This window comes from Falco naumanni, chromosome 7 (assembly GCF_017639655.2).
Source record: "Falco naumanni isolate bFalNau1 chromosome 7, bFalNau1.pat, whole genome shotgun sequence".
NCBI lineage: Eukaryota > Metazoa > Chordata > Aves > Falconiformes > Falconidae > Falco > Falco naumanni.
In genome coordinates, this window is record NC_054060.1 from 30,248,335 (window position 1) to 30,273,136 (window position 24,802).

Sequence of the window (24,802 nt, forward strand, 5' to 3'; positions counted from 1 at the left end):
GGTACATACTTCCAGCAGACAGAGAAGTGAGAGTGTTTTTCTGAGCACAAGTATTTTTTGGTTCTGTGCTGGAAGGACCTCAAACTAGGGAACTTTAGAATCCCCTTCTACTCTCTTTCATAATTGAGTCCAAAGGTGTCCATGGGTTCACAGAGCAAAATAGTTGAAGCCAGCTGTGTCCATTCTGTTCCTTGCCTCTGATACCCACACTGTGTTTTGATAGGAGCATGTCACACAAGCCTGCTGTCCCACACAGCTACACCACCGCTTCTTGGCAGCCTCCTCTGCCATGCACACCATTTTCATGGTGAGTCCTTGCAAGCCTCATAACTCTTCCCTAAGTTCACTGTAGAAGCAAGCTGCTTTGTTCTGATGGCAAAGACCAGTCTCAGGGGCATGAGGGATGCTGGGGGATGAGGAAGTGGAGGGTTGAAAACCTCCTTAGCCCTTACTCTAGCCTAGTTCCCAGGGCACTACAGGTTTTCTGGCTGGAAGGATGCTTACTCCTTTCCTAGCCTTATACCATACATTCAGTGGGCCTGCTTCCTGAGAAAAAAATGGTAATCGCTGTGGCCAGTGTAGCAACAAGATACACCACAAACTCAAGTAATAATACAAGTTTTGTTGTGGTCCCACACATGGTGTTCTGAATTTTCTCATTTTGCTCTTTCACAGGAAACCATTCTGTCTTCTTGGTTTCCAGAAGTCAGGAAATTTCCTTTCTCATCACCTTCTCCCCTTCTGTTGCTATCCTTTAGTGTCCTCAAAAAATACCTTATTCCCTTTCTTTGTAGTTTTTGGACTAAAAACAATTTGTGGAATGTGATCATAGGATCAGTACAGATACTGTTTGCTCTTAAATAACATATTCGTTACAAAAGGGAAAGGATAGAAATAAGCATGCAATGCAATCACTTTGCTTTAAATTACTAATGTATTTTTTAAAGTATTTGATTTTCTGACTAGAACAATAAGATTCACAGTTGCTGAAATGTTATTGTATTTAGTTCTATCAGATTTTAAAAAGGTCCCCTTTAATCATATTGTTCTTTGAAGTACTTAAATAACATTTTTCTCAGTGATTTTTTGGAGTTTTTTTTCCTTGTCTTCCCCATTGTATTATAAAAGCAGTGGATGAGTAATTCTGTAATACAATTTTGATGAAACTATACTAGAGCTAGTAAGACATTTAACAATATTTTTGCTATTTAATCTATTGCATTTACTCTTGTTCGCAAAATTTTTAAATTAAAAACAAACTCATGGCCAGTTTTCTGTGAAATTTTAAAATAAAATGCACTTGTACACAAATTAACATAGCATCTGCTGGCATGTAATTAAAAATAATTATGCACACTTCAGAATTTACAATGTAAGTTGCTGGTAACCAGGAAGATATTGTCAATACTGTTAATTCTTGTAGAATGGGGAAGGTTTCCAAAGGGGTGGAAACAAATGTGCAGAACAGCAGATAAACAAATACAAGAGGAGTTCTAAGCAGTCTGAGAAAGACAAAGGGCAACAAGTTTGTTTGAATGCTGAAAGTTTCTCAGAACCTCAAAACTCACAAAGGTGCTGAGAAACTTCAGGAACAGCTCAGTGAAAAGAAGATGCCCAATCACCAGCCACAGGCTCAATTTATAATCCAAACATTAAGTACAGAAATCCTGTTTTGCTGACCAGGTAGAGGACATGCTGCAGATCGCTAATACAGTAGCACTAAGGCAGACAATTTTAGGCAGCTTTTATCAAGTTAGATGACTGAGCACGATAATTACCCACTTTACAGCAGTATGCAAAAGTGATCAGCTGATGCAGCTTTAACATTTTAACCCAAATCTTTATCAGCTGGAACAAGATGTCTCCATTTGACCATGGGTGCTTTAAGCAAATCGGTAGGTGTGTCTGTTTCTTCTAGCACCTATGTATTTCTCAAAATGTAATAATTTCAAGATTTGCCTTGTCTTGTTCTTTTCACTTTAAACTGCTTATTGAATTAATTACACCAAAGATGTGTCTAACAATGCTTCTAATTTGGAGAATTTAGCTCCTTTTTCACAATTTGAATGTTTGAATGGGATTTCTGATTTATTTCCTGTCTTTATGAAATATATTCTGCAGAAAAAAATCCCAGCAGAACCCTAAATATTTTGGAAGGATTTTAGAAGACTAGAGAAAAAGAAGTGTTTGGAAAGGTGATCAGTTTGAAAACAGACCAAGTCTCTACAGACTATGAAGTAGAGCAAGATGAAGACAGCATATGCTGGAAGCAGTCACTAATGAGCTGCTCTCAGCCAAAAGAGCACTTGAAGAAATAGCGAGATGAGGAAGAAAACACAAGAACCATGTACTTTTTTCCCCCTTTCTATTGCTATTACAGCAAATCATTAAGGTCTCTTAAGAATCTCTTTTAAAGCTTATTAAACAATTTTTGGGTGCTTTAGCTAATGCAAGTTGACTCTCTGTTCACATGATGCTAGCTTAAGGAGTTTTAAAGAGACTTCTTCAGCATCCCAAAAGAATGATTTTTGTCATGAAGAGATACAATACATTGCAGAAGAACAGTACTGTTTGTAAGAGAGGAGTGACAAGAACTGTATTGTTCCTTTAAAAGGCAATCAGGAGTTGGTTTATCCAGAGTTTTTAAAAATGAACAGTTTTAGAAGTTTAATTAAAAACAATCTTTATCTTTTATGAAAAATTATTCTAGTAACAGTCTCATTGTTTTCATACTACTATTATTAGCACATTGCTGTGAAAGTAACCACATTCATTGGTTCACTACAGCTTGCTGGCTTCACAGAGTAGATTATGAAGATAAGGTACTTTAATATAAATGCATTGGTTGTATCAGATGTAAATATTGGATAAATAGAGTAACTGTTTAAGTTACTTAAAGAATGAATTAGAACTTTCAAACCACTGGTTTTTTTTAGCAGCAGAACAACCTGTGTATCAGGAAATACGTTTAGTAAAATACGAATTGGGATGATATGGGCACTAGTTTCAAGTGATCAAAATATGAGACTGGATTCTTTGTCTGGCTTTGTTCTTATTTGCAACATACAAAGTAGCTCTCTTTCCCATTGCCTTTCTATTTATTTATATTGAGACTGCAGATGTTCAAAATATTGTGGATCTTTTAAGATAAAGAAAAACCAGGTTATTTTCCTGTGGAATGTAGAGAGATGAAGACTGACTAAAAAAGTTCAGTAAATAGGTACACCTTATGAATAGGATTATTAGAATGTCTCTATATTTATGTTTGTTTGTTTAAACAACTCTATTCTTACTTTTCTGCACCAGTTCAGTCTTATAATTTTTCTGTACCAACATCCATTGCTAATGACATCTCTCTGTGTCGTTCATCCTTTTCACAGCATATAAGGGAGTTAAAAATATTTTGTGAGCATGGTCAAGAAAGTAAATCTACAGAAAAGAACAGAATAAAATAAATAGGTTTAGTTGTGGATCTGGTCAGAAGAAACATTCTAGGGTGTAAAACAGAGAAGGGAACTGAAAACCCAAGAAATGAAGTAATTGTGCCAACTTTTCTTTTGCTAAACTTTTCCTTCTGTCTGACTGCCCTGGTCTGATTTTTGAGAGAGACCTCAAACTACAGGTACCACCAGCAGTGATATTATGGTCCACATCAATGTCTTCTTAAAGTCTACCAGCTTTCTTTAAAATTGCCAGGGCGTCAGTGAGGTTCATTCCTATTGCTGTTGAATCTGAATACTTCACAGAGGAAGAAAAAGAATGTACTTGAGAAGAATAGCTAACAAGCTGGAAAAATCTCTTAAAAATTTCTTAAATTGGTTAATTCATCCCATATGTTCTCATTGTTTAAAGCTGGTGAAGAATATGCATAAACCCTAAAAAGAGGAATCAACATCAGTAACTCTGAATTCGATTGACTTTCTAGTTTACTTTCTGACACTGTTCTTCACTGACCAGTTGTCTTGCAGAAATCCTGCAGTTCTGCTGCTCTCCTATCTTATGAGACATATTGTAGGTAGACTCCATTCTACTTTCAGTTTTGTGGTCTCTGTCTCAAATATTTGGGCCAAAGTAGGCATTTCTGTGGTCTCAAGAATATAAGACTCTAGTATTTGCAATGGTCATTAACATAAATCATAGTATAGGAACTATGTGTTAGTTGTTCTTGTGTATTTTTGCGATTGGGTTATTTTGATCCAAGGTAGTACAAACAGGTGAATGTAAAATTTCATGAGAGAACATATGCTTGGTAAGTTTTATGTCATATAACTGGTGAAGAACTACATGTATTTTTCTCATGCTTTAAATTTAGTGAATGGATAGCCCTTGGACTTCTGGCAGTTTCTGTAGACTTTAGTCCTGTAGCCCAGCTTAATGTAATGCATTCATCAATAATTGCATTCTTTCCATGTGTGACGAATTCAAAAATACCTAATTCAAAGCATATTACAAAATCAGAGTATTTATTTTAAGCCATTTAAATTACAAAATGTGAGAGGGTCGGTTGTTTGCTTGATAGCACTTCTAGAATTGCAATGCTAATCTCATCTAGATGTAAATTCAGAGATTTACTTTGAAGTACACTCCTTTACTTACTTGCTTATTGCATTTGGTCCCCAAATTTAGTTCCTGCACTGCCATCCTTCCTTTGGGAGCATGAATGTTAAAAAAGCAAGCAATATTCCGAAAGAAGCCTTCCTCCTCTTGCCTATTTATCTGCACGTTTTCATGACTCCCACTCTATTGTGTCTGAACAGGAGGTAGAAGATGAAGAAATTATGACAAGTGACCACATGCTGATCCAGAAAACTCAGAGAAACACCCAGGTGGATGTCTTTTCTTTTGTTCTTGTGGAACTATACTACTTAGAATTATATATTGAACTCTACGTAGAAGCAAGTAAAAAACCCCATATATATGTGTCTATACATATGTATGTTTAATTTTGTGATTCGAGTAGCCTTATTGTTGGGTGCATCTTCAGGTGCAGCTGGGTAATGATGATTGTAAGAGATGCAAAGTTGTTTCCAGGAGCAAACTTTCATATTTTAAGAAAGACAGTGTTCAGTATCTTTCTTATCTCTGCCTCAGTGCTCTTCATGATACTTCTGGGAACATGACTTGTTGGATGAAAAACATCCAGTTACTGTAACTGTACACGTACCAAAGAACTTCAAATTTATTACTAGAGGAAGAAAGAAAAACCAGGATATATTAGACCATGGGTAGGTTCTTACTTATTATTGACAACTATTATCTTCTTATCCACTAGAAATGCATTTGTGTTAAGGAACATGCCTTAGGCTTTTCATGAGAGAAACTGAGGGATTATGAACTATGTGGAATATTTTAGGATCACTAATAAGAGAGCAAGCGAACACAGTTTAGAAAGTCATTTAAACAAACTTGTATCTAGGTTAAACATCTCATATTGCAGAACATGGAAAGTACTTACACTGTGTTCTTCCAATTAAGATTGTATAAATTGTCCTAGTAGCCTAATCCACTTTTCACAGTATGGGAAATTGGAAGGAACTAAAATGAAGTAAAAATCAACATGAATGCAAGTTGGAGTCAGTATATAATTATGTCTATTACATGTAGGTCTAATATATGCATATTTTTCTTCCCCAAAATGCAAGTCAGTAAATAGTAGGCAAGTCCAGTCTTATTGCATGCTATGTCATGGTAAAACAGTCTGTTTCCCCAAAGCTATGAATTGTGACTTCTGGGGAAAAATATTTTTTCTACCTTTGGATCACCTTCAAGATGATATGTTTCTGTCACACTGTGTATGTTAGTAGTGTATCCCAGCTCTGGAAGTTGTGTTTAATCAAGGCTGTTTCACCAATGAGAGCGGAGTTTGTTACAACAGTGCTCCACGTTGGAGGTACTCATCCTGTGACATGAGTGGACCTCGGCAAGTGAGTGCAGTTAAGGGAAAGAAGATGGTTGGCACTGCTGGGCTGCTCTTGACAGCCCTCTTGCATCCCAGGGTTGGGTTTAGTTTCCCCAAGGCACAGAATTAATCTACAAGCAGCCTTCAAATCAAAACCTTTTATGGTGATAGGAAATTTGTTTTGGTGCGTTCAGCTATCTGGCTTCAGGACATTTAGATGCTGGGCATGTGCATATGCTGTTTGTGCTGCTCTTTGGTTATTTTTGGCACTGAATGCAAGTAAACCCTAATCAATGTAGTCGTGGGATTATTTTGGATTTTCAATGCTAATTTTCCTGCAGTTTAATCCCATATGGAAGTAGAGGTTCTGGCCCTAGTGAATTTACTGGCCAGACTTCCACTGACTTCAGCAAGGAGTGAATTTCTCAGAGAGACCATGCCCTTCCACCAGAGACAGCTTCACACAGCTAAGAATTTGGGGACAGGTCATAAAAAATATCTAGAGAGGAGGTACCTTTCCCAGAAAAAAATCAGTGAAATAGTTTTGAGAATGATTTTCTAACACTAATAAAGAAAATGTAATAGACCATTTTATGCTCCTGTCCTTAGGCTGTGCCTTATACCATGATCAATATAAAAGAAAATCATATTTCCTTGATTACTCATTCAAGCAGAAAATGAGTTCTGTTACCTGAAAATTTAGAAGTTTCCTGAGTAATTGGATAGCCTTTGTACATCTTCAATTTTTGATGTTATTGGGTAGTTTATGGTATTTACTAAGATGTTTTAGCCTAATCATTTTTTTGACAGGATAAAATATCACTATTACAGTGGGAACATTCTCCTGACAGAGGAAACCATTTAACAAATTAGATGCTGAATGCAATTTGCTGGTCAATGATGCAGAATATACAATGCATGTGCAAGAAATAGTTTAAATATCAACCAGAAACTAACTATGTAAATGATACAAAAGCATCCTTCATTGTGCTGGCTTTCTCTTTTTCCAAGACTGCAAAAAGCATTGGCAGAAGTAATTTGAACGTCACAAATACATTGTGTAGAAATCTGTCTGCTTCAGAATTACAGGCTCTTCTTTCAGTGCTGAAGACACTTGAAAAAATAATCTAGTTTAACATTTGGAGGAGAGTGGACCAAACCAGCGCTATTCACTCAATTCCTCCTGGTACTTCTACAACAGTCATCAGCCTTGAGGGGTAGCTACCAAAGACAGGCTCGTATCTTTCAAAGCATTCATGGGAAAGGTCTGCTGCCTTGGCCTGTGAGAGCCTCTTTGAGGCACACTAGCCCTGGTGTGGGTTCTTGTTTGGGTTTGTGACTAGTGCATTACTCAGCAACAACAGCAATTCAGCAAGTGCCTAAGAAAGATCTCCTGGTTCTTCCACCTGCTGAAGTTTCAGTAGTGAGCACAGAGGCAAAACAGAGATGCAATAAAGCACACTCATATTTGCATCTCAGCAACTGGCTAAATGCTTCCAGGCAAGTGTTTGCTTATAGAAATCGGCATGGTAAAGACGCAAGAGGACACAGACTACTGTTATTTCTAGATTTTATTTGTGGTCTGAGGAGATGACTGACTGTCATATAGTCAGAGCTATACAGGTAGCTGCAGCTGCTCTTCAGTTCCTTAACATGAAACGTGCTGCAGAGTCTAAGAGAGAATAGTTTCACTCCAGCCTCCTTTGTCTCTATGATTCTATTTCAGTTGTCCTAAATGCTGTCACTTAAAACTTCACAGTTCATAGGATCTCTGTGCCATTTTGAGCATACGCACTTCCAAGAGTTAAATGATCTAGTATGTTCAAATGTAACTTCTCAAGAAAAAAAAACACCCCACCCTAGAATGTGCTTGTAAATACTGATCCTAGTACAGCTTTGTTAGATGGTACCTCTCTAGTGTCATCCTATGAGAGACATGATGAGGTGAAAGATCATGAAATTTAGATCCTTACATGCTTTTTGCTTTTTGCCAGGGAGATAAATTTTTTCCTTTATTTTCATCTCACATGGGCCACCCTTGTGAGAACTATTTGAAGCTTTCTTCTGCTTGGTGGTGGGCTCTGCAATTGTACGGAATCATTCTTTGTCAGTGGACTAAGGAAGTGGGGTAGCCCAAAGGTCTTTTCTAATATAAACCAAGCTGGGACTATATGGTAAATTCTGAGTATGTTTGGAAAATTAATGGTTGTGGGGCTCTTTTAAGTATCTTCAGTGCCTGCTAAATTGAAATGTTGCCAGAAAAATTTAAATTGCATATAAATAACTAGAGACTTTGGAATAAATTTGAAGATGCTGCAGGTAGGGAGGGGCGAGACAGGAGAAGTAAAGACAGTTTTATTCTCTAGTTCATGCACAGAATCACAAAAAAAAAAAAAAATACCGCCGGGTTACTATCTGTGCCTTTTATCCCTGTATTTCTTCTTCTCCTAATCCATTTCTGATGTTTTACTTTCGAATTCAGGGAGTGGACTCTGATACTGTTTTCTTGACATTTTCCATGTTAGCCCTAGACTGGATGCATTTTTATATCTTGTTTCTTTTGATCGTGTCTTTGCATAATCGCACTTCTGACCTTTTTTCTGTAAATCTCTCAAGAGGAGTACTAGCCAGATGTCTTTAGTTTGCAGGTTACAAAGATTTCATCTGTATGGAATAATTTACTAGAGTAGTTATTTTATGTTAAATTTTTTCAGGCATGGGCCTCTATCGAGAGCCCTGTTCTATTCCTTCCCAATTCCTACCATCACTATTACTACAACTCTTCATAGTGCTGCCCAGGCAGAGAGCAACAACATAGGAATTAATTGGTGAAGTGTCTCTAATGTTCATGAGTTTTTTGGCTATTCATGATAAAATAGCTTTGAGAGAGAAGTAGGAGTGCTGTTTGCACTCAACTAGAACTGCTGTTGCTACTCCCTAACACCCTCTTTATTACACTCATAATTGGTGCAGCAGTCTGCTGTTCTCAGTGTTCACAAGCCTATGGATTCTGCGATTGTCCTTTCTTCCTGCCTCCTGGTCTCATGTGAGGATCTGTCAGAGCTCTGTCCTTCATTTTGTAAATGAGGAAACTGACAGAAAGAGATTAAGGTTAAAATGTCAGGTTTCTCTCAATTTTGGGTGCTGATTTTCTATGTCCAGGCCCTGATCCTTTCAAGTACACTCTGCATTATTGGACTTTTAGATGGAAGCTGCCCTTTGAAAATGAACCATTGTTGCTTCTTGCTTTTCACATCCTTCAAGGCTGGGTAAAAATCTCCTTGAAGCTGATGAGTGTGCTAGTTGCTTTCCATTCTGGCTGAAAGTGGGAACAATGATGTGCTCCTTTATTTAACAATTGCAAGATGGGAAGTTACTTCTCAGATGGCTCTGAATGCAAGTACAAGCTGGGAAGTTTTGATCTGCTTGTGGATGCGTCTGTTTAAAAGTAAGCAAGGAAAGAGGCAAGTAAAACCAGAAGTGCTTCTAGTTGAGCAAAAAAAAATTGCTTGGAGGTTTTTGTGCAGAATATTTCTGGAAAAGTAAAGAGAACTTTTGATTGATTACTACCCTGATTGGAGAAGCGATGTTTTATACATATTCTGCAAATAAACAGTCAAAGCGAAATGACTGCAGACCCCACATAGTATAAAAGCATGGGCTTAGCACAGAGGTTGACCATAAATACTTACAACAAAATTGTTTAATGAGAACTTAGATTAAAAACATTACTGTGGTAGTTTGGAAGTCCTGCAGCTGAGCTCACCAAGACAGTCTTCACTCAGGTGCTTTGTAGCTTCTGTATTTACCTTCCTCAAATAGTCCTCTCCCTGAACTGTGCTCCAGGAGTGAATACTGAAGTGCTGAAAGATGCAATTCCCTTGACTGTCTGGCCTCATACCTTATTGAGCTGACATGCTAAAGCATAAGAAAAAGGCTCCTTCTGGAAAAAAGGATAAAGCTAATGACTCCAAAGACTGGATTTTATTTTGCCAATGTATTATGTAGCACTAGGTGACTTTTTAAAATGGAGTGGTCCAGCTGCTTATCTGCTGCTACTCTTCTCCCACTGCTATGCCCCCTCTAGTAGGGAATCTAAGTCCTGTCCTTCCAGCTTTGTGGAACAAGGCAACAGACAGGCAAGAGATTCAACAGAGCAAGTGTGAAACCACAGCCAGTCACCCAGCTGATTATCCTTGTTGATCCCCTCAACTGGATAGCCAGACTTCTTTGAGATTAATAGGTGCTTTTTCTTTTCCTTGAAGGTTTATTTTTTTCAACAGTTCAAGCAAATCAGACTCTGCTACTTCCCTTTCCCTCCCATTGCATTTCCTTTAGCAAGGTAATAGGTGAAAAGGGCATGTTCGGTGCCAATACATTGGCAGTAGATTTTCTCTAAATTTCTGTTGCATTTAAAGCCTATTTGCATTAAAGACGTTGCCTAAATTCCTATTGATTCTGGATCAAGAGCAAACCTGATTACTCTTGGAATATACTAGGTCCACCATCCCTCAAGAGTTAGCCTCGTTGAAAATCTGAAGCTGCTTTCTTGGGAGAATGCAGAAGTCATGTCCCCACTGTAGGAATTTAACCCCTTCCAAAATGTTCTGTCTCTGTGTCAGAACACCTCAACTCTAAAGCTTCTCAGTTGTCATGGTTTGACCCCAGATGGCAACTAAGTACCAGGCAGCTGCTCACTCACTACCACCCCGCACCCCAGTGCGATGAGGAGGAGGATCGGAAAAAGGTAAAACCCATGGGTTGAGATAAGAAAAGTTTGACAATTGAAATAAAGTAAAATATACTACTACTACTGATTGTAATGAAAAGGGAGATAAAACAAAAGAGGGGAATAAAACCCAAGACAGATGAGTGATGCACAATACAGCTGCCCACCCCCCACTGACCAATGCTCAGCGAGTCCCTGCACAGTGATCAGCAGGCCCCAGCCAACCCCCTCATTTATATACTGAGTGTGACGGTCCATGGTGTGGAATATCCCTTTGGCTGGTTCGGGTCAGCTGTCCTGGCTCTGCTCCCTCCCAGCTTCTCGTGCCCCTGCTCACTGGCAGAGCATGGGAAACTGAAAAGTCCTAGACTTAAGGTAAGCATGACTTAGCAACAACTAAAACATCAGTGTCTGATCAACATTATTCTCATACTAAATCCAAACCACAGCACTGTACCAGCTACTAGGAAGAAAATTAATTCTATTTGAGCCAAAACCAGAACATCGGTAAAACAGCAGTGTACATAAAGTGCTGTTCTTTCGTGACTCCACTGAATATGTTATTTACGTTTTATTATTGCATTTATTATGTAGAACTGTTTTAGGTTAGAATTCTATTTGTTGGTTTCTTTGAGCAAGTGATGGCTTTTTTTGTTCATTTTTTTTGGTTTTGTTTTGTTTTTTCCCCACCATGTAAATTTTAATCTGGATCCCTTCTCTGTGCTATAAGGCAATGGGAATCGGAGGAAGAGGGCACTTCTTTTTGGAGGGTGGATGTCAGTCATGGATCAGCTGGCTAGAAAGGTAGGAAAGGGATGTGGTTTGAGAAGTGGGAGAAAGCTGGTGTAGAATGAACTTGAAGTGCAGGAGTGTGCTGTGGGAGAACAACACACCAGCACAGCGTAGCAACAGGGCCTTCCAAGCTCCAGAGAATAAACCCCTGGTGTTATAGAATAGTTTGGGTTGGAAGGGACCTTTAAGTATCATCCCCTGCAATGAATACCCTGATGTTGTTTTTGTGACACCTCATGCTGGCTCCTGCTGCCTGTCATCCTGCTCTCTTGCTGGATCTTATTTGTAGCTTTAATTCCCTGGGTGGCAAAGGAAGGTTTGCTTGGGGAGCAAGGGAAAGAGGGATACGCAATGATTCTTAATGAGTTTGGGCAGGGAGCTGACTTCTCCACAGTTTGGGATGATGGGGGAAGAGGGGTGCATACAGAATGTGTGGGCCTGACTTGGGTCTAATTTTATCCTCTAATTTTATCCAGTCTGTGCCTCAGCTGTATCTAGAAGTCCTCCTTGCAGAAAGAAAGGAACTGATCTGATCTAACAGTTTGCAGTCAGGCAAAGGAGCAGTCCTTCTTCCCCCGCTCCTGCTTGTGCAGCCCTGTGTTTCTCTTGGTTTGCCGTTTGTCTGACCTTGGTTTGCCATTTGTCTGACCTCTGGAGGAGTAGATTCATCTTACTAGCCCAGCAGTGAGATGAAAAAAGAAAGAAAGAAAAAAATGAAACTCCCTCTCCTTTGCTGGGGTAGCTTTCTGCAGAATTCCCAAGCTGAAGTGACTTCCCCTGGGTCAGGTGAGCTCCAGAGCCAGCACAAGGGACAGGTCCTGAGAAGGCAAGGGAGAGACACTGCTGCTAGTGATGGCAGTCAGCTATCAGAGAGAGGAGATGACCCAGTCTGACCTCAGCCAGTATCTGCTGTCATTAAGACTGATTATTTTTGAAGGGGAAGTTGAAATACACTTGCTGCAAAATGAGGTCTGATTCCAAAACCTGTGAATTAAAGAGATATGTGGGAAGAGTCACCGTTTTATGTATCTACTTTGTTCTGTTGACTTTGAAAAGAGAAACAGGAGTTTTAACCACTGTGGTGTTTGTGGTGGTTTGATTTATTTGTAAACAGACTTCTTAAGGGGCAAGTTGTTTTTAAGTGTCTGCATTGACCAAAGAATAAAGCTAGTTGCTTCAGTTGTTGTAAATACTTTGGGAATCTTTCAGCCACTTCAGGTGGCTTTGTGACTCTCTTTTCTCTTGTTCTTCCGCTGGCATTATCTTCTGCATCTTGAACTTTGCTTTGCTAGTTAGATTCAGATTGTCTGCTGAGGAAAGAAAATATATTTCAGTTTGCATGAGTATATTAGTTGTATTGTAAGAGAGAATCTGAATTAAGGACAGCTGCTCTTGATACCTGTTGAAAAGCTATTGAAGAGCAGTGGGTGTGACCAATTGCATTTCAACCCCATACCAAAGCCACTTCATTAGTGATTGCTTTGAGCTAGCAGGCCTCCTCTATCTTGCCCAACTATTCTTCCCCCTCCCATTGCCTACTTTCTCGTAAGATCATAGCAAAAAAAAAAGGAAGCAGCAATCATTTGGAAGCTTAGGTTGAGTAGATCTAATAAACAGATGTATGATATCAGTCATGTCCTTCATAGCAGTTGTTATCTTCTGTAATTGCATGGTTCATCTGCCCACTGTATATAAGGCAGTTAGCTCTGCTGATTCTTTGTGGCTTTAGGGAAAGCAGCTTTCTCTGAGGGCTCCTACAGTATAATGATTATATTTCTTTTTTTTTCCTTTCTCTTCTGAACTTGTCTAGTAGACTAAATGTAACTAGATTAGATGAATAGGAATTGCTAAGACCTCCTCAAAAGATAGTTTTGGCTAGTGTGACTGTAAGGTAGATGGGAAATAAATCCATTGCCTTTAGCTGTGCAGTGCAGGGGGGGAATTTCTCTAAGGAAAATGTAGCAAGTTGGGGCCCTGGAGAGTATAGGAGGTAGGTGAAAAGGAGGGGAGGGAAGGGAAATGTATGTTTATTTCCAGGTCAGCAAGAAACAAAATCCTCCCCTGTGACCTGACCGTGGCTGTGTATTAGCAAGAAAGAGCTCATGATATAGAAAGGACTTTGTTTCTGTCATCTCTAGAGGCCAACTTCTTTGGAAGCAGATAGGCTGAAGAAACAAGGCCTAGTTTTGGTTTTGGGGGAGCTGGTGGTTTGCCTCCTTCATAACATCAGTCAGTAAGCTAGGATCTCAGAAGGAGGTTGGTATTTATTTATAATGACTTAATTGCTACTTCAGGACATATGAGTCTTAACAGACATAGTCTACTATAGCAGTCTATTCAAGGCCAAGAGGTCCAAAGGAAGATACAGGAATATGCTGCACAACCAGGAGCCATGCCTGGGAGCTGAATCAGGAAAGACTTAAATGAGGGCAGAAAGGAATCTGAGCTGTGGTAGTAGGGGAAATCCTTTGGACCCAGCAGACCAAATCTCCTATTCAGTAATATCCCATACTGTATGTGTGATACTGAGACTGCTGGTTTTTTCATGTATGATTTATATGCAAATTTGGGGTTCATGTTGAGTATCTGGAAACCTAGGCTTCCTACATTTAAAAACCAAGGTGAATTCAAAATCACCTATGTTGAACTTATATTGAATGAGGTAGATTGAAGGAAGAGAATTCTCTGCTGCACAGAAACAAGAAATGTAAATTCCACATGTTCAGCCAGTGACTTTCAGCCTTTGACCTCAGTTATCTGCTGCTAAGACCGCAGCTAATTGGAAAGAGAATAAAATACTACAGCAATCTTGAATCCTAATGTATGTTGCAATAACATTATACTTAGCATTTAAAAATTTAGATTTCTTTTTCTTCTTCCTCTCTAAAGGATGAACCTACTAGAAATAGTTTTCTTTAATTCCAGCCTACTAGATAAGAGACCTGGATAAAAACGGAAAAATGGAGATTCCTTGGAATGTAAGCAAGAACAAATCCTTAGCAGTGTGGGCACAAGGTGTTTATTGGTCTCTCCTAGTGCAATGGCAGAGCTGCTTATCACTACAGCTAAGCTTCAAAAAGGTGGACCTTCAGAACCTGCAGCTAGCATTGGATACAGTCTGAATGTATTGCAGCACTCAGACATATCCCTGCTCAGCTTGAAGCTAGGAGCCTCAAGGAGAGGGGTCAGCATGGTGCCTGTAAACTTTATCAGATTTGGAGGTGCTGTGATCCAGGTGGCTGTATTTAAAGCTAATAATTTTTCACGGAAGCTTTTCTGTATGGAGTGGAAATAAGCCTTCCCTTGTGATACTGATTTTTCATTTCTATTGGTAATAGTTGGGGAATAAAGTATAAAGTGCTGAGGTGGCAGCTGTGGTAACAAAGCAAGGTATTTACCCACTGGATACTCACAGGTGTTGAGGAGAATATACCTTTGCCTGAAATACAGGGATGGGTAGATTCTTTCAAATTCTTTTAGGCATAATTGAGGTTTTAATTTGGTTTTGCAAATGTAATATTGCATCCTTCTTTTCCTTAAAGTTTATGTCTTTTTTTTCTTTTTTTTTTTTTTAATATAGCTATCAGCAGGTGTCAGCAATTTAATAATAGGCATGCAAGAACATGTAACCGCTGATGAACATTGTCCAAAAAGATTCCCTCTGCTGTTCTGGCTCTTCTTCTTCATTCTCCTTCAGTGTGATCCTTTTACTGTAACACCTTTAAAATTTGTGGGAGGTTGTAAAAAGATTCTTAGGTGGATCCTCAAGTCAAACCACTCTTCAAATTGCTTACATAGTATGAATTTGCTTGAGACCTGGGGTGCTAAATATAGTGGGAATGCTGAGAAGCAAACTTGGTTCTTTACTTGGGGAGTATACAGACAGTATATACCATACAGTTGGTATGGTGGCTCCTGTGGTCCCAAGAGCTGCTTAACTTTGACAGCTTTATGTGATAATGATGTAAGAAATTCTCTGGGACAAGACAAAATGTATCCGTTCATCAGTGATGGGCCTGGGTTGTCAAGTAGGTGAATTTACCCATTTTGCTAACTACACCACTTTTGTCTAAAGGAAATGTTTTTTGCATCTACTCGCCCTAAGGTATTCTCCTTTGTGCCCTTGTACTCACAGGGGAATGTACCGTCCTATTTTTGTCTTGTGTATTGTCTCAAGGCTCCTTGTAGCTGCTCTATGTGTCTGCTAGACTGGTGCTGCTCCAGTTACAAACTGCTGCAGCTCAGACTCTAACCATCCCTTTATGCATCCTGTCTTGCACTCACCCCTCCAAAAAAACCTATGAGGAAAATAAATTAAAGGCCTTCTCATTTTATATTGTTTTAGGAATCATAGTATACATTACATATATAAAAGAAAGAGAACTTGACTTTTTTGTCTAATGCCAACCTGTTCCTGATTATTTATCTAGTTACTCTTTTATTCCATCTGGTTATCTAACACATAAAATCTTTAATACTATCTTAATTTGCCTTGATTTAAGGTTTTTGTTTATATTGCCCAAAATAGCTCTGACTCCTAACTGAGAAAAGACCTGGATGAGGAGGAAAGATACAATTCACAGGTAACCACTTCATGCTGCTCCTAATGTTTATTTGGCATCCATAGTCTGTGTTCCCCTTTCCCGCTTAGATCTGCATTTTGTGCACACTTCTGCAGAGGTGCAGATGTATTATTCTAATCTCAGACAGGGCTGTCTGCCAGGCAGAGCGTATATATGAGCTCTTAGCTATGTCTATGGCAACACTTCTTGAAGTTATTGAAGGTAATCAAATACACAACAGTTTTCTTCTGCAGAAACCTGGTACGCTCAATGTGATGACAGAGACTGCTGTAGTTTCTGGTAAATTCACCCAAGGAAGGGCAGGTGTCTTGTTTTACTAGTTGACTTCCCCTCGATTTCATGGGAGAAGACAGCCATAAGGATCTCTTGATGCCACTGATGTCCTCACAAGTCTCACTTCTGCTGACAGCTATGGCTAGCATCCCCTCTGTCCTTCCTGGCTTTGAAAGTCTTTGCTACCCATTTGCGGAACCCTTTAGAAGTAGAGTCTCTGCTGCTGTCTTGAGAAAGGGGCAGGAGCACAGCTGCTAAAAATAGAGGGGGGCTTTGGTAAGGGTCAGGTATTTAAAGAGACTTGCAGGATCAGGGCCTGCAGGTGGTTTAGGGGCTATGCCAGGGTGTGAGGGGAAAGCAGTTCCCTTACATGTGTGAACAACTAAGGTGCAATTCTGTAGCAGTTAGCAGTAAACCTTTATGTTCCTGTCCCATTAGTATTGTGGATGGCAGGGAACATGACCTTGCCCTTAAAACAGTGTTTAGGGGTTACCACAGGCATAAATAGGATTGGATTGACACAGGTCCAGCTCCATATAAAACTAATAATCAGAAAGTTCTAGTAGTAGGGGTTTAAATCCCCTGTAACTTGCAAAAGGCATTATCTGTTAAAACAAAAGAAATTTCAGACTAAAAGCAGCTGTGCTTGGACCTGCAAAATAGTAACGAGAAGAGATGGGGAGGCTCAAGGAAAAGAACATAGAAACCAAGTAGAAAGGCAAATCTGATGCTGAGAAAAATTGCATTAATATAAAGTAATTACGGGAATGGCTGACTGAGTGAATAGTACTACCTTGGTTTGGTCCTGATAGTGCTTGCAGAGAAGCTGTTGATAGCAAAGAAGCAGGAGTCTTTCAGCTACATGGGTTGGCACAGTTAAATCTCCTAATTCAGACAAGAGACTTCAGAAGGTTGTGTAGACTTGAAGGTATTTTGGGGTCTACAGTGCAAGAATGAATAACGTGAGGCTTTATCCGAGAAAATTAGGGAAGCTGACATGCTTGTAAGAGTAAATTATAGGTTAATGTTGTGCAAGTAATCAAGCATTTTGAAAGCAATCCTAATGTATAATTGAGAATTGTACCTTGCTGCATGCCTTCAAATTTTATTATTATTTTTTTTTTAAAAAAAATAATGTTAACTCCGTATGCTGGTTTGGGCTGGGGTAGAGTTAATTCTCTTCACAGTAGTTAGTGTGGACTGTTTTGGATTTGTGCTGAAAACTGGATGTTTTAGTTATTGCTGAGTAGTGCTTAGACAGAGTCAGGGTCTTTCCTGCTTCTCACCTCACCCCACCAGTGAACAGGCTGGGGGTGCAGAACAAATTGGAAGGGACACAGCTGACCCTAATTGACCAAAGGGATAGTCCACACCGTATGACATCATGCTCAGTATATAAAGCTGGGGGAAGAAGAAGGAAGGGGGTGGATGTTCAGAGTTGGGTTGTTTTGTCATCCTGAGTAACTGTGAGGTGTGATGGAGCCCTGCTGTCCTGGAGATGGCTGAACACCTGCCTGCCGATGGGAAGTGGTGAATGAATTCCTTGTTTTGCTTTGCTTATGTGTGGGGTTTTGCTTTACCTATTAAACTGTCTCTATCTCAGCCCACAAATTTTCTCATTTTTACTCTTGCAATTCTCTCCCCTATCCCACCAGGGTGGAGCGAGCTGTGTGGGGTTTGGTTGCCAGCTTGGTACATTACACTCGGTAAAATAAAGATATTACCTTAAATGGCTCCCAGTTGATTTTCTTTGTTTGAAAATGAAATTTTTTACATTAAAAAAAAAAAAGTTGCCCTCATCTGTGTTTATGCATCTGATGTGTTAAAACAATGCCAAAGCAGTTTATTAATTATGCTGCCTAAGATGTCTAAGATAAGTACATTGCTGGTTCGCAGCAAATGGTAATTATGTTTCAGGTTTTCCTGTGGCAAAGACATAAAAACATTTGATTTAGCTTTTTAAAATCTCAGTATTTGCTTCCAGAATTGCTGGTTAATTAATCATTCATATGTCTTTGCTAAATATGAGAATGCTTGGCTTATAAAATGATTCAGTCATGTAAGAGCTGTAACTGCAGTGAACAACAAATTCAGAAGCTTGTTATGTCAGAAAGGAGGAGGAGGAACTTCTGTTTAGGTCTTGCCTTCATAGGAAAGGAAACACTGATAGTATGTGTGTAACCTTGCACTGATGAGCGGGCATCACATTGCTTTGAAAAGATTCATATTTGAGATCTGATGACTAAGTGGTGGTGGGCACAGCTGCTTTAGAATCAGAGATAAAGGGAAGAAGGAAAACATCCAGAATTGCTATGTGAAAACCTTGCTGACATGTAATGCTGTCAGAACATTCATAAAAAGCAGAAACCCTATTCAGTATCAATCAGGTACGTGCTATATTGAATGAAATATTTATTATTTTAAATGTTGCCAAAGCTCTGCAATTGATAGCTTGTGGATTTATGAACAATAGCCTAAGTGAAATGAGGTAGTTAAATTACTGAGAGTTTTTGTTTTGGTTCCAGTGCAAATTTGTTCTTAAAGTCTAACAGTTTATGCAGATTAAATGATCTTTCAACAGGTTTGTGTTTTAAAAATGCTTTGAGGATTCAGAGGAAGTTGTGGAAGTTTATATATTTTAGGACTTTGGCTTAAGAATCTAATTAGGATAGGATTGCTGGACTACAAGCAGAAGGAGTATTTTTGAGCACACATTAGGGGCTTGGGTTTTTTAAGGTTTTTGGAAAACTGCACAAATGAATATGCTAATAAAAGGTAAAAGCCATTTCTTACAATCATAGTATTTTTTAGGACCTGATCCAAAGCAAATTTGAGTTATTGGAAGTCTCCTCATTGACTTGACTGGACTTTGGATCAGGCTTTTCAAATTCCAGGTCTTATACTGATAAATGTCTGGGGTTTTGTTCTTACAGTAGCTGTGTCTACCTAAGTAGTTTTCCCATATTAGTCAGTGATACAGCTTTACATTCTTTTAATGAGAACTCAGTTTTGAAAAGCAACTTCCTAATTAGACAGGAAGATACAAGCCTGTTTCTTAAGTTTACTTTTGGCCATGCTAAAAAGGTATATATAACAATAACTAAAGACGGGACAGCACATGCGTAAATTTTCATCAAACCCATCACAACATCTGCCTGAATGCTAGTAAAGACTTTGGGCTAGCAATGACAAGAATGATCTGGTCTTTTTATCTTGGAGGTTTTATAAGTGAGGTTTTATTAGAGAAAATAAATTTCAAATTGGAGAGAGCAAATTATGCAATTTAGACCTTGGAATAGCTGGTAAATGTGCTATTTCTTTTTGGGAAAGGGTTCAGCCTTGTCATATGGAAAATGATGCACAATTACCATTTATGTGCAGAGAAAGTTTTGATATGGTTATGGGTTGCATGAGAAACCACTTTTGAATGTAAAGTAATTTAGCATTTGATTCTGATGTACTGAGTATTACCAGCAATGTTTTCTCATCCATATCCTTGAAATTCTTTGCTCATCTGTTGTCTCTCAAAGAGGGGGAGAAATCTTAAGACTGAAGTAGGATGCCTTTACTGAATCACAAATATATTGTGTATTTTTAATTTAAAGTTTTAGAACTTTTATATGCTATTTGAGAACTTTATCGAAATTCCTCTTTGTGAACATAAAGTTTAAACACAGAATCACTTCTCTTTCTATCCTCCTTTTTGCTTTCCTTTCTTTCCTTTCTTATATCTTTCTAAATAAGATGTAACTTACATTTTGCAGATGCAGTGACAGTAACACAGTATTAAGAGGAAGACAGCTGTAGTGTCTCTATTCTGAGACTGGTAATTTTGTGTGTGTGAGTGAACAGCTCAGCTTCCTCAGACTTTCAGAGGAGAAACAACAATAAAAATCTTAGACCTGAAGGGATGGACTAAATCTGATGCTTCTTTACAGTTGCTCTCTTAGGTGCTGTAAATTGTAATAGTTAATGGAGCTTCAAGTGTTGCTGGAAAAAGTGGAATCACAAAAATTATTTTATATCCCAGTGAATTTCTTTGTTAAACTTCAAATATCACAGGATGAAAATACCCATAGTTTCAGAGATATTATTAAAATGTTGCAATTGCAGAATTGCCTTTATAAGTCAGCCACTGTATCTTATGATGATATTATGATAAAGAATGTATTAAAATATGATAATTAAAATCACTATACATCCATGTTAGTATATGATCTATTTAAATACTTTTTATTTTAGTTCTGGTTCTTGAATATTAACTTAAAGGTACAAGTAGGAAAGAACTTACAGTGAAAAGGAATGGTGATCCATGAGGCTGAATAAATTTTATATCCTTTATGTTATTGTGCTTTTCTTCAGTTATCTGCAACATGCTTTTGCTAGCAGCAAGAAATATTCACATAGAAGAGTTTGGTGATTCTTTCTTCCAGAGGCAGGAAATATGAAGCTCAGAGAACAGAAATCCCAAAAATAATTTCTCAGATTTCTTTTTAATAAGACTAGAAGGATATTAAAGTTTTGTCTTAATTAACATATTAGACAAATGTCTGTGTGAATCAACAACAAATTTCTTACTCAGTTAAGACAGAATTTTACTCACAGTAAAAGACCAGTTTTCATACCCAGGTTAATGATGAGACAAATCTAGAACAACTTTTTTTGTTTAAGGGGCTAAAACAAATACACAACCTTTTGTTACCTGTGGACAATGTTAAACACACCTGATCTGGGATTTCATGCAGCATTCTAACAGTGTTTCATAGCTTGAAAGGCAAGAATAAGCAATACCTTGGTTTCTGTGTTGAATATTTCAGTGAATTAGTGATGATGAGGGAAAAGTTACAGCATAATTACTAATTTGTCATGCAGTTGTAAGTCTTAACTCATCAACATTGGGTATGAAACAACTACATTGCAAAACCTTTTTTTAAAGAGGTTAGAATAAAATTGCAGGGGTAAAAATATTTAGTCTTGAATTTTCTGTTAATGTTAAGATGCATAGTGAAATGAATAAAAGTAAAATAGTATTTTACATAAATTCCAAATAAGGAAACAAATTGACTTATAGCTAAAACCAGAAAAGTGGCTAAAACTGTACTGCATTTCATACATATTCATATATAGATTTAATTTTTATCTAAGTACAGAAAAGGTTGGTTATTCAAGTTTTATGACTAAAAAGACAAAAGTTTGCTTTATGCAGTAAAAGGTAAGGCAACCACATACTGGGTCCTTACCAGCCACATATTTAAGAAGCATGTCATTTGGATACTGACTGAAGCAAGACATAAGCTGGATGCTCCTTGCTGTCACAGTCACACAAATGAAGCAAGTCTCTCGGTGTCTCCCAAAGCACTGTTCAGCTCCGCAGCTTTAGTGGCAGCCTGAGTGGCAGTGATGGAAAAGGCATCTTCTATGTGGCATGTTTTCCTTGGACAGACACAGCAGACTGTCTTGAAAACAAAGCTGAAAAGTGCTGTTAGTTGAAGAGGCTTTTAGGCTGGTTGCTTAGTAAGACCACCGGTGAAACAGACTCTTTTGCTACATAAATTAATCCTACAGCATGAAAAATTTGCATGGTAAAGAGACTGTCTGGAAAAAAACACAGTAAATGAGATGTTTTATTTGCAGGATGAGAGAGGGGAATAAGTGTACATGGTCTGACAGGAAAAAGTCTGCTGCTTTTTCAGCACCCTTCGGGTTTCTGATTCCTTGACAGCATACTTACAAGGAAGGTTTTCTTATGCCAAAGATAACTATGGTTATCACAGTTGTGTCTCAAGCTTGTAAAGCAAGAGGTCATTTGAGGAGCCTGAGACATGGCGTGCTCAAGAGAACAGCCAATGCATCATGTCTGCTTAGCCAGGAGACACCAAATCCTGTGTTCACTGACATACGTGCCAAATAGAAAGTCCCACCCTGTGTTTTGGAGCTATTGCAGGTCAGATCTTTGGGTGATATAGCATATGCTGCAGAAATAAATTAGTTCATGTCATTTGTGGATATGTCTTGTTTGTCTACCTACCTATCTAATTTTGTTGTCTATGGATTGCTGGGGGATCTGGGTTTCAGGGGCAGTTTTGACCTTACAGTATTGTCCACTGGCCAGAGGGCTCTTAATCTCATCACAGGTTTTAATGCCTAGTGGTGGACAGCTGCTGCCAGGGAAAATCTCTCATCCTTACTTTCCTAAGCAAGCAAGACAGTCAGTCTCTCTCCCTGAGAGAGTAGGAAGTTTCAATTCCCACTCTATTCCTATTGCCTGATTTACTTGTTTTTCTTCACATATTGACTTTTTTTTCCCCCTCCTTTTCTCTCAGATTTCTGTCTGGCATGAGTGCGCTGCTGCTGGCACTGCTCTGTATATCCTCACAGACCTGCATGGGGGAACTGCTGTGGGAACAGGGAATAAATGAGGTGGTATTTTCAGTCCCCAATTTATTTATTTTTAATATGGGAGATATAAGAGTAAGCAGAAAGAACTTGACTGAAAGATTCTTAGCCTCTGTGCCAGCTCGTATCTACACGATACCAATAACTAAAGTTAATCAGTAATCCTCCAAGCTGTGTAAATGTCTTACTAGACAAAATGAGGCTATTTATCCATATGTATTTCCCTTTTTGATTGTAGATCACAGAATCCCAGCATGGTCGGGGTTGGAAGGGACCTCTGGAGGTCACCCAGCCCAACCCCCTGCTAAAGCAGGGTCACCTACAGCAGGTTGCACAGAGCCGCATCCGGGGGTGTTTTAATGTCTCCATAGAAGGAGACCCCACAGCCTCTCTGGGCAGCCTGTGCCAGTGCTCGGTCACCCTCAAGGTAAAGTTCTTCCTGATACTCAGGTGGAACTTCTTGTGTTGCAGTTTGTGCCCGTTGCCCCTTGTCCTGTCACTGGGCACCGCTGGAAAGAGCCCGGCCCCGTCCTCTTGGCACCAGCCCTTCAGGTATTTGCATACAGCGCTAAGGTCCCCTCTCAGTCTTCTCTTCTCCAGGCCAAGCAGCCCCAGCTCTCTCAGCCTTTCCTCAGAAGGGAGATGCTCCAGTGCCTTCATCATCCTTGTAGCCCTATAATGGTTGAACGTGGCACTCTGTTTCTCAGCAGAGTCATACAAATTAAGTATGTTCCTCAGTACAGGCTTTGCTAATGACTAGGAAGTAATGAGGTGGAGGAAGGCTCCTGTGTGCTTGTTCCAGGCACTGCAATTAAGGGAGAAATGGTGTTTGAAGGAATTAATTCTTCCTGGATCCAGGGAACTGGTGTACTCCCTGCTGTTGGCACAGAGCTATGTTTTAATTAAATAGATTAAATTAAAAATGCTGAGAGGCCCATGTGTACTTCAGGGATGTTGGCTACAGAGGTACCTCCCAGCTCCATGAAAATCTGAGTCCCAGGTGTAGGCCAGCCTGTACCGCTCTTCCCGCCCTTTCTTGCACCAGAGGTAGATGCTATCTTTTAATAATACTGTTCTTATTGGACAAGGGTATATTCTGTGTACTGGCTTCTGCCATGATACTTCTGTGGATTGAAGTGTGATTACAAAATCCTCAGATAGATCCTTGTAATTGTTACTTGTGTAATAGTTTTAATAGATGATTCTTTTCTAGGGAAACATGCTAAAATCTTCATGCAGAAATTCAAATATTCTTTTTGATTGAATATGTATTGAATGTCTGTGCTGCACTTTGAAGTAGTGACATGGAGAGTAAGGGAGTTAAGTCTCTCAGTTTGCATTTGTATTCTTGAGCAGGACAGCAGCTTTCCATTTCTGGTCTCTGAATCCCTAAGAAATCCACATCACAGAAAGCTTAAAATCCGTTTTAAGGTCTGGTAACATGTTAAGGGTCTACAGACTGAAAGGCTACACACTGCTGTAGTCCATCTTGACTCTAGCTTGAACTGAGACCTGAAAATCTTTTCCAATTCTGTGCATACCTTCTAGTGAACTAATCCCGTTGCAGTATATGCAAGACAGCTGTTTTCATGTACCATGAAGTGTTAAATGCTGGCTGTCGTTGGACAGGGCACACAGCTCTTACGTTCTTGAGCAAAGCTGACAAGATGGCTAGTGTCCATGATCCTTTGTATGTTTCACTCTCTCCAGGACAGGTAAAACGGAATTTCTTCTGCTATGAATGCCTCCAGTAGTGGGAAGGGACATCTGGAGAGCAACTAATCCAGCATCATGCTCAAAGTGAGCTCAGGTCGCTCAGGGCCTTTTTCAGTCAAGTGTTTTAGTATCTCCAAAGGTGAAGGTTTCACAGCCTTTCTATCCTGTTCCTTAATTCTCACCATGGAGATTTTTTCATATGTCCAACTGGAATTTCCCTTGCTCTGACACTTGGCTTGTGTACTTTTTCTGAAAAGAGCCTGGCTTTTTTGCCTCTGTAACTCCACTTCAGGGAGTAGCAGACTTCAGTTACACCCTCCTGGAGTCTTGTGTTCCTCTGGTGGAACAAACAAGAGTTCCCTTGGTGCCCCTGTGTATGTCACATGCGTTGAGCTCTGAAATACATTTACGAAA

At 39.1% G+C, this 24,802-nt stretch overlaps 1 protein-coding gene across 1 annotated transcript in view; it reads left to right on the forward strand.

Moving 5' to 3' along the window:
• The window catches only part of ESR2 (estrogen receptor 2), a 90,804-nt gene that overhangs the window by 29,487 nt on the left and 36,515 nt on the right, over positions 1-24,802 (forward strand). The window lies entirely within an intron of this gene.